Here is a 13823-nt window from a genome sequence, read left to right as displayed (position 1 = left end):
GGAACTGAGTCAGATTTAGAGTTTGAACTCTGTTAAGATCTGATTGGCGACTGATTGGAAGTAAATTGATGACTTTGTCTTCCTCCGGACTCCCAGCTACTTGTGATCAGGTACGAGAAGCACTGGATTCTTTCTGGAATTGGGCTGTTTTAAGGGAGGCTAAAACAGACCTTAATGCAATGGTCCAATTATTTGCCGTGTGCGGGCGCCATGCTTCTTGCCCAGGAGCCATCGAAGACCATGTTGGTGCAGAAGGGCTGGCACACTTGCTGGGGGGTGGGTGGGATGATCATGAACAGCAGGATCTAAGGACCAGCCAGGGCCTCCAGTGGGTGATGGTTAAGGGAGGAGCCACGGAGGAGGCAGATCTCCTGGCCCAGAGGGATGACAAGACAGAAACAGGAAATTGGGCAGGAGTTGGGGTTGGGCCAAGCACTCAGCATTCCAGAGCTGGCTTTTCAACCTGGCTGTAGTAGAGTCTTTGAGGGAAAACTTTTCCCTGCCTCCAGATCCTCCTTCCTGCCAGGGATGACTGGCCCCTGAGCACTCAGTGTGCAGGCCCGGAGCCAGGGCTCAAGGCTATACTTGAGAAGAGCCTGGCCAGTCTGGGTTTGATGGCTCAGGGAATTCTCTGGACGCGGGGCTCTTTGGTATCAGGGCAAGGAAGCCCCCATCACATGTATGTACTGGGAAATAAGGGAAACTGAAGTGAGGGTGACGCTGGCAGAAGCTCAGGAGGTTTTTGCTGGTGGGAGAAATGAGTGTGGTGCCCACGGGGAACGCGGCGCCTCTGCGCAGACCCTGTGCTGGGCGGTGGAGCCGGGCAGGGAGCCGGGGGCCCAGAGCCTGTGCTGCGCTGGGCTGGGCCCAAGTGTGCGGCCTTGCTCCTAGACGTGCTGTCACTGCCCACGTGGCTTCAGAGGGCCTGGTACGTACCTTTCCAGTTCTGATGTCCGAGTCTGTGAACCTCCTGGCCCGTCCTCCACCAGATAGACACACCTGGCCCCTCCCTTCCACCAAATAGACACACATCATGTGATCTGGACTATTCTTCCCCAAGACCAACACCCACCCTGCCCCACCTTGTTTATCTGCCCTCCGTCCCACAGGCGTATTAAACTGCCTAAAAAATGCATTGCTGCTCCCCCACTCCACTTTGCAACTATTTCAAAAATGTTCTCCTTTTTGTTTTCTCCTTTAAGAATTTTATAGGAGGGGCACGTGGGTGGCTCAGGGGTTGAGCATCTGGCTTCGGCTCAGGGTGTGATCCCAGGGTCCTGGGATCAAGTCCCCCAACAGGCTCCCCGCAGGGAGCCTACCTCTCCCTCTGCCTGCGTCTCTGCCTCTCTCTCTGTGTCTCTCATGAATAGATGGATAAAATATTTTTTTAAAAAAAGAATTTTATAGGACAGAAGAATCTCAGAATGTTTGGGGGCAAATAATGAGAAAAGCAGGATTGAATGGGTACTTCCGATGGCAGGGGACTGGGAAGAAGAAATACTTCTTTTCCCTTGTCACTGCATGTAGTAGGAAAATAGTTTCAGCCATTCCTAGAACTGGGAGCATCGCAGAGGATTTAGCGCACCTCGGTAGCAAACTGCATCATACATGGTACCTTATATTCACAAGCAGCTTTTATGCATAATCAAGAATATCATTTTGAAACCAGGGAAAGCTATTAGATTCATCTTAAACTACTACGACTAGCATTTGCCATGATGCCTGCAGTGTACAAGGCATCTTGAGGTCAGAGCTGAGAGTTCTCTGGTCTGTAGCATCCAAGGGGAAGGATCTGAGAGAAAAGATTTTTTAAAGAGCTGAACAGCAGACCTTAGAATTCAGTGCTTTATTCTGCTTTAGTAAGACCATGATTGCCATATATATATATTTTTTTTACAATGTAGACTGTTTAGAGTTTATAAGATGTATTTTTAGAATGTCATTTATTGTGTGCTCTGATAACACACTATTTCATTGCTAGGTTTGTTTTTGGGAATCTAGGTATGTTTACCTCAAATTCTCTGTGTAGGGTCTGTGTTCAGGCCTTTGATACTTAGCATGTTTATTTTTTATTTCCAACCAGAAAACTCTTAACAATAGAATCTTTTGTTTTTCTTTTTGTCACAATGACAAAATCACTGCAAAATTTTTAGCAAAACAGCTATATTTTCTTTGGCCACATTGGAATGTGCCCGTGATCCAGCCTCTACTTTCTCAAATACGTGGCAGCCAGAGTAGTTCAGGTCCTTACCATCTCTCCCTTTTATTACTGTAATTACATGACTACTTTTCTTACCTCCACTCTTATTTCGCCTCCTATTCATCAACCACACAGTTGTCAAACTGGATTTTGAAAGTACAGGTCTAAGAAAGTTGACAACACATGGAAAAGACGGCGTGTGAGTTATCTCAGATGCTGTGGTATGAATGGGTGTCACCCCTTTGAAGGGCAATATGGTCACATCTGTCAGAGTCATAAAAACGGGTGCTCTTTGACTTGAAATTCCACTTCCAGTAATTTGTCCTATGGACATCTTTGTACACACAAAGATTTATAAGTGAGGATGTCACTTATGGCATTGTTGATAATGACAAGATACTGGGCACAATTTAAAGGACCATTCAGTGGTAGGAGCTATCAAACCGAATGATATTTGGATGATGGAATTTGTAAGGGCCACTTGCTGGTTACTCCTCTAGAATCCATTCCTTTTTGCCCCTTCCAAATGGTTGATTGATATTGACCCCCCACTCCCACCTCCAGGGGTGAACCAATTGGTGGGAACCAGTCAGTCCATCATATTTCTATGGCCACAGAACCGTTTCCTATAAAATAAAATCTTGTCCAATCAGAATGAATGTGAGGCTCAGAAGAGCTGCAGCCATGAGAGGAAAGCCTGGAGCTTCTAGGAGACCTGAAGGTGGACACTGCAGAAGGTGCTAACCCCAGGATTTGTGCCTGGAGGAAGGAGCCTATGGATAGCAAGCTAGATGACTTATTTCAGCTGGTTTGAGGTAAGTTGTCCTTTATTTACTACCTTAAGGATTCTTGGTGCTGAAGAATGCTCAACAGCCATGAAGGAAAATGAGGTTGATCTTCTTTTGTCCATGTGGAATTATCTCTATGATACTTTGTACAATGAAGGGGCTAAACAATGAATGTAGAAAATATTCCCTTCTTTGTAAACAAAAGGCTGTGAGAATGTGGCCATGTGTGTGCATGTGAGTGCATGTGCCATGTGTATAAGGAGCCTCAGCCCATGCAGTGCCTTTGAACAAATTAGGACAAGGTCCTTGCTCTGGGCCAGCTGATGCAGCCCCATGCCATGGAGCAACTGGGAAGTGAGTATGCAATGGACTTGTCCCCTGGGCTGAGTGGCTTTGGGCAGTACACAACCTGTACAACAATATGCTATGGACATGATATATATGCTAGTGTATACCTCTAGTAGAATATATGTAAAACTAGAAACAGAGGTTGCTTCTGGAAAGACAAGACTTAGAGTTTGGTGGTAGTAAGCAGCAAGGAGTCTTGTCCGTCTGTACTGCACTTGGGGTGCATCTGAATTTTGTTACCATGTATACAAGTTGTTTTTCAAAATTTTCATTTAAACAAGTAAGAAAAAAAAGAAAAAAAATAAACAAGAAAGCAAACAAAAATACAGATTTAATTTTAATTATTCCCTTGCTTAAAAAAAAAAAAAGGAAAAACAAACTTTAATGAATCCTCCAGAAGAAATGGCCAGGTACTCTGGCATCATGCAAAGGTTACGGCTGGCCTCAGCCTGCGCCGCCTACCTCGTCTCTGGCTGCTCCCCTTCCTTCATGCTGCACTTGAGGTTTGCTTGAGATTCATCTCACAGAGCATGCTCCTTGGCTTTTGTACCATTTTACATGCTGTTCTGCTCTTCCCCACGCTCCACCCCAAGGACTATCGTCATCCTCTGGGGCCTTCTTCCTTGGAAGCACCTACAGGCTTTGGTGCTTTCCCCCTTCTTGTTCCTGCCACGGTTTTATTATAATTATTTGCTAATCTGTGAGTGAACTCTTTGACACCATTGACTGGACTTACGACAGTCAGGGCTAGTGACAGGATGGGAAGAGGCACCTCATAGCTGTTCCATGAACAAAGGGAGGTAAGTTCAGATTCCAGCTGTCTTTTTGCTAGACTGTTCCATCCCTTTCAGACTTCTGTTCTCTTGCAGCTGCAAATTCTCATCTATGCTTTGTCTCTTGGCCCAGTAGCGATCAGCCAGGTTGTAGCAGAGTGAGGGTTTCCAGCCCAGAACAGATAGCATTTCCTCACCCTGAGTAGCTCAGGGGAGCCCTCTTTCCCTTCACCAAGGATGCATCTGAGATTCACAGCAGATCTGTCGACCTGTTCTTTGTCTGCCCTGACACATAAGCAGTCTGTCATGAAGTGTTCATCCGGCTTAAAAAATTGAGAAAGCTGGGAAGCAGAGGACAGGGAAAAGAACATTTGTAAAAATATAGCCAGCCACTTGGACATCCGTCCCACCCAGCACTCTGCTTGCTTAGCCCGGTAACCTGGAGGCTCATACAAGAGCCATTACCGTTCCTGGTAAGAGCCTTCGTTCCTGGTAAATAATTACCGAGCCCAGGAGAAATCTGCCATGTGCACAAAACATCAGTAAGGCTGTGGCTTTCCAGGAAGGAGACGTGGTGAGGCAACAGTGCACTCCTCGTGCACACGGGGAAGCCGGCTGGGCTTGCTCAGGGAGGAGCTGAGCTGCCGCCAGGTTGACCACTGCTAGAACATCGCAGGTGCTCGGGAAGGACCTGGAGGATGGTGCGTAAGGAAGATGATGAGCCGTCAAACCCATTTCTGGTTTCAGCCTTCAAGAACAATGGTTGCTCGGGGATGCTAGTGTTGGGGTCTGGGGAAGATGCGGTGTCCCGGGCATCGGACGACAGATTCGGGGCTGCTGCTAGTCTAATATAGTGTCTTTGTATGAATGAGAGAAAAAAAAAGAAGCTCCCCTTCTGGGCTGACACGGCCCCACACTTGGGCCCAAGGCTTGCAAGCTGGAGGTGCCTCCGTCCGAAGGAAGAGTGTCCATTACTCTGGGGGGGCACGACCCCAGGCCTGGCACCTAGGCCTCAGCTCCCATTCACCCTCCCAGCTGGGAGCTATTACGGAGCAGCACAGGAGCCACTGTACAGCCGTGCTTGCGGCCCAGATGGCATCAGTCTGGGGACACTTAGAAAGGCGAGGTGTAGAGAAAAGTGAATTGGTAACTGACGGTTCTAACAATAGTTGAAGTTGTTCTTCCCAAAGTGTGGAACTCCTTATCAGAATCACGTCAAGTCCTTGACGAGAATGCATATTCCCGGGGCCCACCTCAGAATAACGGAATTAAACTCTCTGAAGGGTGGGGCCCAGCAATGGGGATTTGTAACCAGCTCCCTAGATGTTTCTAATGCCCTCCAAAACCCACAAAATGCTGGATTAGGGACTGTTCTGTCAGAAGCCCTTGGGATCTGCATATTTGGGAATCTAGAACTATCTGTCTGGACACAGGAAAAACAGACCACGCCTCCTCTGCGCTCTGCAGTGTCATTTTGTGGGCCCCCGAGGTCCTCCTGAAGGTGCCGCTCTGGGGTTAGGGCTGATGTCATTCATTTTTCTGGCAGCACTGCTCTGTTGTTTCTAAAAAGCAGTTTTAAGAGTGTCACATTTTAGGATAAAAACTCTAGGAATCTTGAAACAAAGAGTGGGTACAGCTCATAATGCCACACTTGTCTTTCCTCCTCAGCCTCAGGCTCACTTCCTGCCGCCTGGTCCTGTGGTAGAGAATGTTTCAGGCTGAATCCCATTAAAGGAATTCTTCTGGAGACACTTTGTTTCCATCTTATATGAAGGTTAAGTTACATTATCCTAAATTCCAAGGGGCTGATTAGCTTGCTTTGTTAAACTGGTATTTCTGTCATTTTGAGTAATGCTTGAAATATGAATGCGATTGCCCGTATCTGGCCACCCCTCTTTTATCTAGAGAGTTTCACTGGAGCAGAATTTGAGCTGAACTCACTTGTACAGATACCCATTGCTCTGGGCCACAGGGAGGCGCTTATACAACTCAGCCTCCCTCCCTTGGGGGATGAAGTCATTCATACACATTGTTCACTCCTGTAGAAGGAATGTTTGTGTCCCCTCAAAATTCATGCATTAAATCCCAACTTCCAATGTGATGATCCTTGGAACTGGGGCCTTTGGGAGGAGATTAGGTCTTAAGGGTAGAGCCCCCATGAATAGAGATTAGTGCCCGAATGAAAGAGATCCGGAGAGCTGCGTTGCCCCATGCCTCACCCCCCTGTGAGGACTCATCAAGAGGATGGCCATCTGTGAACTAGGAGACAGGTCATCATCAGCAGACACTGAGTGTGCTGGTATTTTGATCTTGGTCTTCCCAGCCTTCAGAACTGGGAGAAATAAATGTTCCCTAAGCCACTCAGTTTATGGTATTTTTGTTACAGTGGCCCGATCTAAGACATTCACGTTGTCATCTTTGTGTCAAGCACAGAGCAAGACGTGTTAGTGTGAGAGGTTGAGCAGGGTGTTTGATCTACACTCCGCTGTCCGGTATGGCAGCCACCAGCCTCACATGGCTACTGGGCACTTGAAAGTTCCCAGTGGAGATATGCTGGAAGTGTAAAATACACACCAGACTTGAAAGACCTCATAGGAAAAAAAAAAAAAAAAAGCATGTGAGGTATGTCATTAACAATCGTTTTATATAGATTGCATGTTGAAATCATAATATTTTGGATATATTAGGTTAAATAAAATTCATTATTAAAAGTAATTTTACTTCTTTCTTTTTAGAATGAGTCAGCTAGAAAACTAAAAATCACAGATAGAACTCACATTATATTATTATTGGACAGTGCTGCTCTAGAGGGTGGGAAGGACATGTAACTGATAATCATAAGGCCGTGTGATTACTGTTGGGTTAGTAGGACAGGGCGAGCTAGGGGCAGTTTGAAAAAGTCCTAACTCAGCCTTGGGAGTTAGGAAAAGGCTTCTGGGAGGAGGTGATATCTAATTGAGACCCAAAAGCTGAACAGGAGGGAGGTACAGAGTGAGGTGGTGAGGGGTGCTGGAGGTGACAGGGTGTGGTGCATTGGGGGAGCTGTAAGCAGTTCAGGGAGGCTGTTGCTGGATGATAGGGGGTGGGGGAGAAATCTCTGGAGAAGGAGGGAGGCGTCAGGGTATGGGGAGGAGGCACTTTACTTCTTTCTGTGAGGCCGAGGCTGAGCTCTGACTTCCTTTTCCTGGTAGTGGAATTGGAGGTATTAGAAATGAACGGATATTTGGTTTCCTTTCCACCTGGGGCAGGCCATGGAGGGGGAGGAAATGCTTAGCAGTATTGGGGGTAGGAGAAAAATGTTTAAATATTTGCCCCTTTTGCCAAGTGTGGAACTGATGAGCTAGAGCAATTCTTATCAATGAGAGTATATATGTGTATATATGTGCTTTGTAAATGTAATGCTCCTGTATAAATATTACTTTATGATGCTCAGTTGACCCTTGATCTGTCTATAAGAATATTGAAATGATAAATTCTATGTCTGGGAAAATTGCAATACTTGCTTCAGATTTCAGCCTATTTTATTTTTAGAAGAGGTGATTTTCAGCAACAGCAGTCTTCACAAGGATAATAACAATCCTTTTTAAGGCAGAAGACTCTGAAGAGAGTAGCAGTTCTGACGCCGTAGGGTCACAGTGTCCTAGGAATGGCCCAGCCCAGGATATCACACCATGCTACCTTCTCATAAGGTACTGCGCATCCAAAAGTGAAGAGACCAAAGACTTTTACAGAGAAGCGTCAGAGTCTCTCAGTTCTCACACGGTGCATCTTTACTCAGATGCCTATTGTCATCAAAATTCCAACAGAGCAATAAACTAAATGCTTGGCGTGGGACGTTCAGGAAGTTTCGCTTCTGTGTGTGGTTTGGCTTTGCTCTTAACACACAGTAAAACTGTTAGCATCTGGGAGTACGTTTATCTGGAAGCGGTTAGTTTGCGCATTGCTTTCTTTGCTTTGAGCTTTCTCTAGGGATTGGGGAAGAGCAGAATTTGTCCCCAGCAAATGGTTTTCTTTTTAAATTTTTTTTTTTCAAATGGTTTTCCACAGATAAATGTCCTTTGGCCCCTGGAAGGCCCAGAACTGGATTACTTCCTCCTAAGAAAAGAGATTCTCCAGTAAAGGGGATGGCTTTGGGTGTTTGTCCACTCATCCTTTTTTTTTTTTTTTAATTTATTGAGCACCTATTGTGTGCCAGGGACAATACTGGTCCCTGAGAAGAGGTGAATTAAGAAAGAGCCCTTTTTTGGATCAAGCTTCTAAGCAGGTCAGAGAGATCCGTGTGAATTCAAAGAAGCCTCAATGTGGTTTAGGGACAGTGAGGGTTAGTCGTGAAGCTGTGAAGGCTGCGAAGGGAGGAAGGCCTCAGGGCTGCTGGGGGGCGGTCGGGGCAGGAGAGCCTCCCCCTGAGAGCACCAGTCGTGGGCTGGTGAGCAAAGCGCAGGAAAGAGAAAGTGCTTGCCGGGCCTGGCTGGTTGGGGAAGAATCAGGAAGAACCTGGTTGAGGGGAGCGAACCTCCCCCAGGAGAGTTTGCAGTTGCAGAGTGGGGAGGTCTAGGCTGTGGAGTAAGGTCTAGGCCACGGGGTGGGGGGGGTGTGTGAAGCCTGCAGGTGGGAGGGGGAAGGCGGGCTCTGTAGGGCGTCCAGGTCACTTGGTCACGTGGAAACTGCAACTGGCACTTCCTTTTCTCTCTGAAGTGTGTCCAGCCTCGGGGAGCCCCAGGAAGGGGCGGCATGGCCACCCAGGGTCCCCGGGCGCAGGGAGGGAGTGTGCGGGCACTTGCCCCCCGCGGGCTTCCCTCTAGGAAGGGGCCTGGGTGCCCAGCAGGGAAGCCTGAGTCGGCGCCCCCAGGCTGGCCGGGCCGCGGGGCCCAGGACGACTCCGGTGGCAGGGGCCTGTGTGCAATGTGACGGTCCCCTTGGCCGCCGGCCACTGTTCCCACCGCGCTGCCGCCCCACCCAGAGGCAGGATGCCCTGCCCTGCGGAGCCGTTGGAAGGGATAAAGACATTTGTTTTGGAACTGGAAGCTTTCCTGGCACTGCGGGGAAAGGCATCTGTGCCCCCCCCCCAGCTTGCCCGCCCTCCGCACCATCCCGAGTAGGTCGTGGTTATACCTGCCTGCGCCCAAGCCTCCAGGGACAGCGGCGCCGACACCCAGGGCCCTGGGTGGAGCAGCAGGAGACCCTACTCTCAGAGCCCAGCGCAGCCTTGCCCCTCACCTCCCTTATTAGGGCAACTCTGCCCTGTGAGATTGCACCGAGCCACCGTGAAGGGGGACGCCGGGCACCTGTCCAGGTGGTGACGCGGCGGTCTCACTCATCACCTGCTTAGCAACATTGAGCAATCAGGTGCATTTTTTAAATGCTTCAGAGGCTTCTGTGAACTCTAAACCTGAGGTTCACTCCTGATAGTAGAGCTGCCTTTGGCAGGAGCATGCTGGCCATGAGAGGGGCCTGGTAAAATAGGGGTCAGGGCGCCTTTGGCTGCTCCGCAGGGCAGCTGGCCCCTGCACTGGAAACGCCCTTGTGCAACACACCTGTAGACAGACACCTACCTGCTGGGTACCTATAATTGCCAACTGCTTATTGTGTGAGGAAGATACTACAGGAGGTTTTTTTTCTTTTTAAGTAACCTCTACACCCAACATGGGGCTCGAACTCACAACCCCAAGATCAAGTCACACGCTCCACCGACTGAGCCAGCTGGGCACCCTACTCCAGTTTTCACTTAAGCTATGCTATGTGGTATTAACCAAGAAATTGTTCGGATAGCCAATTATCTCTGGTTGTTATGTTTTGGCTAACTTCTCAGGAGGAAGAAATTAAGATATTGGAAGTCATTTTGCTTTTCATTGTCCCAAGCTGGTAAGATGTGTCATCCTTTGATAAAGAACAAAACCCAAAAGTCTACCCTTTTTCTAAGTCACCGTTGTTCCGTGTAAGTATAACTTAAACAGGGGCTGAAGACCATGGATTTGCTGAATCAACAAACTGTAACACTGCAGTTAAGGACATTCAGTCTGAAGACCCAGCCACTAAGCCAGATCTTCCCAGCGCTGTGCCACCCTGGGCAAGTCACTCTATCTTCTCAAGTTTCTTTATCTGTCAAAGGGGTACACAAATAGTCCCTGCCCCATTAGGCCATTGTGAGGATTAAAAGGAAACCCAGGTAAAGGTACTGGGTAAATATTCAGTGACGTTGTTACGTGCTACTCTGTGCTAGGGAAAGATGAGCAGAATATGGACCCTCTTTATAGGAGTTCCAAGTCCACTGGGGGTAGCAGAAACGGACATATATAAATAGCATGGAAATACAAGCATGTAGAGTGTGCTCGTGAACTCAGAAGCACTCACTGGGAATTAGGGAAGACTTCACGGGAGAGGCAACCCCTTGCTGAGATTGAAGGATGATCAGGATTTTGTTCACCATGGGCAGCCCAGGTGGCTCAGTGGTTTAGCGCCGCCTTCGGCCCAGGGTGTGATCCTGGAGACCCGAGATCGAGTCCCACGTTGGGCTCCCTGCATGGAGCCTGCTTTGCCCTCTGCCTCTCTCTCTCTCTCTGTCTCTCATGAATAAATAAATAAAATATTAAAAAGAAAAGTTCGTTCACCAGGCAGACAGAGGTGAGAAGAATCTTCTGGACAGCACCAGCAGCTGGTACAAAGAGAAGCAGGAAAGTGCATGGTCCAATCAGAGAACCATAGGAGTTATTGAAAAGTAAATATTTTAAAAGAATAAAAGCATGATACTCATAGAATTATAAATCGAATGTCTGTCAGTGGTTTTATTTAACTCATTAATTAATAAGGAAACCAGGAAAGATGTTACAAGTGGTTCAAAGGAGAATTCAAAGAGCGTTCATATGTAAGTGACCAGAAAATCATTTAAAGGGCAGCCCGGGTGGCTCAGCTGTTTAGCGCCGCCTTCAGCCCAAGGCCTGATCCTGGAGACCTGGGATCGAGTCCCACGTTGGGCTCCCTGCATGGAGCCTACTTCTCCCTCTGCCTGTGTCTCTGCCTCTCTCTGTGTGTCTCTCATGAATAAATAAAATCTTTAAAAAAATCATTTAAATAATTTACAAATAGATAAAAATCTGGTCAATATTCACAGGACAAAAACTGCATCTCCGGGGACACAGTTTGCCTTTCTGTGGCCAAAAATCCATTACCTCACTTCCAGTGAATAAAAATATAGAAACAAAAATATAAAATAGTCCACAGCTTATGGAAATAAAATGTAGTGTACCAATTATAGCAATAAAACAGCTCAGGGGCGCCCAGGGGGCTCAGTGGTTGAGCATCTACCTTTGGCTCAGGGTATGATCCTGGAGTCCTGGGATCGAGTCTCACATTGAGCTCCCTACAGGGAGCCTGCTTCTCCCTCTGCCTGTGTCTCTGCCTCTCTCTGTGTGTCTCTCATGGATAAATAAATAACATTTTAAAAAAGAGAAATAAAACAAGGAAAAGATGAAGGTGATTTGGTAGGATGCATTGAACACCCACCCATTACACCCAGTAGTCTTTATTTGGCTCATTTAAAAAATGTTCACAGTTTTTCCTGATAGTTCGTTTTATTGGAGAACCAGAGGGGAGAGTGGGAGGTCGATGAGAGGGAGATGGGGCCTGAAGTGCAGACAGGGACCAAGTGTAGAGCCCCAACCTTCATGCTGGGGAGTCAGAATTTTACTCTGCAGCCTGTGCTGCAAAGGGTGGATTGTGGGAGACTGAGGCTGAAGTATGGGGCCCAGGGGAAGAAGCCAGGAGGTGTTGAATCATGCAGAGAGAATGGAGATGAGGCATGGGAGTGAACCGGTTATGAAATGAAGAGACATTTGGGGTGACTCAGGTTTTAGGAGGACAGAGGATATGCCTGAGGAGCCTTTGAGGGAAGAGCCCTTCTGTGCATATACCCAAGAGTGCTATTTTCTCTGGAGCTCTCACGGAGTCATTTGGAGCTGTGGACCTTCAACTCTGACCTGACCTCTCAGTTAAAGAGAAGAACTTTCCAACAGAGAGCTTTCTTGGGAGAAAACACATATGTTGATTTTTCTGTCTGGATTTTCTTTTTCTTTCTTTCTTTCTTTTTTTTAAAGGCAGCAAATAGCTTTAGAGGCCCCCCCCTTTTTTAAGATTTTATTTATTCATGAGAGACACACAGAGACAGAGAGGCAGAGACACAGGCAGAGGGAGAAGCAGGGCCCATGTGAGGAGCTGGACGTGGGACTCGATCCCGGGTCTAGAGGATCACGCCCTGGGCTGAAGGCGGTGCTAAACCGCTGGGCCACCCGGGCTGCCCAGGATTTTCGAAATACTCTGATTCCCAAGATATGGTTTGGAAAGATCGTACGTAAAACTTCTCTCCCTAACCCATTTGGATCCCTTGCTTCTGTCACGTAGATGGGTGCTCCTTTCGCCATGCCTCTATTGCCCTACCCACTCCCATTCTCCTCACCTGGCTCCCTGGTCCTTGTCTTCTGGTTGGGTTTGGTGCCTGGAGTGTAGACAGGGAGAGAGGCCAGAATATTTCTTTCTGCAGGTCCTACCTGCTTTGGGGGGATCTGGCACGGCAGAGCCCCTCCAGGACGACAGCCACTGTGGGCTTCAGCTCCCAGCCAGGTCGTCCAACTCCTTCTCCTCCCTTTGCCTCTCCAGGCCTGAGAATGTGCAATGGGTTGAATAGAGCCGCCCCAAAATTCCTGTGTTGAAGGTACCTCAGACCGTAACCTTGTTTAGAACAGTAAAATATAATTGCAGATATTATTAGTTAAGATGGGGTCATACTGGAGTAGGGTGAGCCCCTAATCCAGTATGGCTGGTGTCCTTATAAAATAGGCGAAATTCAGACATAGTCACACAGGGAGAATGCCATGTGAAGACTGGACTTCTGCTGCCACAAGCCAAGAAACTGCCAGCATCTAGGAGAGGGACCGCAAACAGAGTTTTCACCAGAGCCTCCAAAAGGGACATGGCCTTGTCAACACCTTGATTTCAGTCTTCTGGACTCCAGAACCGTGAGACAATAAATTGCCATTTGGTTAAGCCACTAGTCTGAGGTAACTAGTTGGGGCAGCTCTAGCAGATGAATACAGGGTGCTAACAGCTTTCTGCTGTTGCTGGTTCCTTAGCGCCAGCTGTACCTCCAAATAATGATCTCTTCATCAAAAAGTCTTTTCAGAACTTCCAGGTTGTCCCTCTCTGGCCAGGACCATCACTATAGATTTGCTGTTATGCCCCAGCCATATTATGTCCCCCTCCCCCTTTGCCTTCCCTGTTGAGAAATGGTACGTTCCTGATCTTTATACGCTCTTCTGAGTTGTTTCCCATCGGAGTCATTGTTGGTGGTAAACTCGGGAGTATGATTGTAGAGAGCAGTTCGCATCTTCCGAGCCTGCCCCTCTGTGAATGGCAACACACCAGAGAAGGTGGTAGCAGGAAACACACGCATCACTTCCTTGTTTTCAATGGCAGGCGAACTCTTGATTGTTGGTGCCTAGGATCTGGATGACTTGCTCGGCATTCTAGGCCCTCGTGCTTGTATTTCCATATCGGGATCACATCCATGTAGGGGTCTTCACCTTAAAACCAGGAAAAGCAATATTAGACCTAAATAGATACACTTGTTTGTGTCAAGCCTTCGTGTCGCAAAAGGGCCTGTTGTGTGCTGTGGAGTGGTGCATCCTGTCTGCTCTCGAAAGCTGGAAACACAAATATCTCTTT

Source organism: Nyctereutes procyonoides, unplaced genomic scaffold (genome assembly GCF_905146905.1).
Source record: "Nyctereutes procyonoides isolate TBG_1078 unplaced genomic scaffold, NYPRO_anot_genome, whole genome shotgun sequence".
Taxonomy (NCBI): domain Eukaryota; kingdom Metazoa; phylum Chordata; class Mammalia; order Carnivora; family Canidae; genus Nyctereutes; species Nyctereutes procyonoides.
This window is presented reverse-complemented; position numbering follows the sequence as displayed.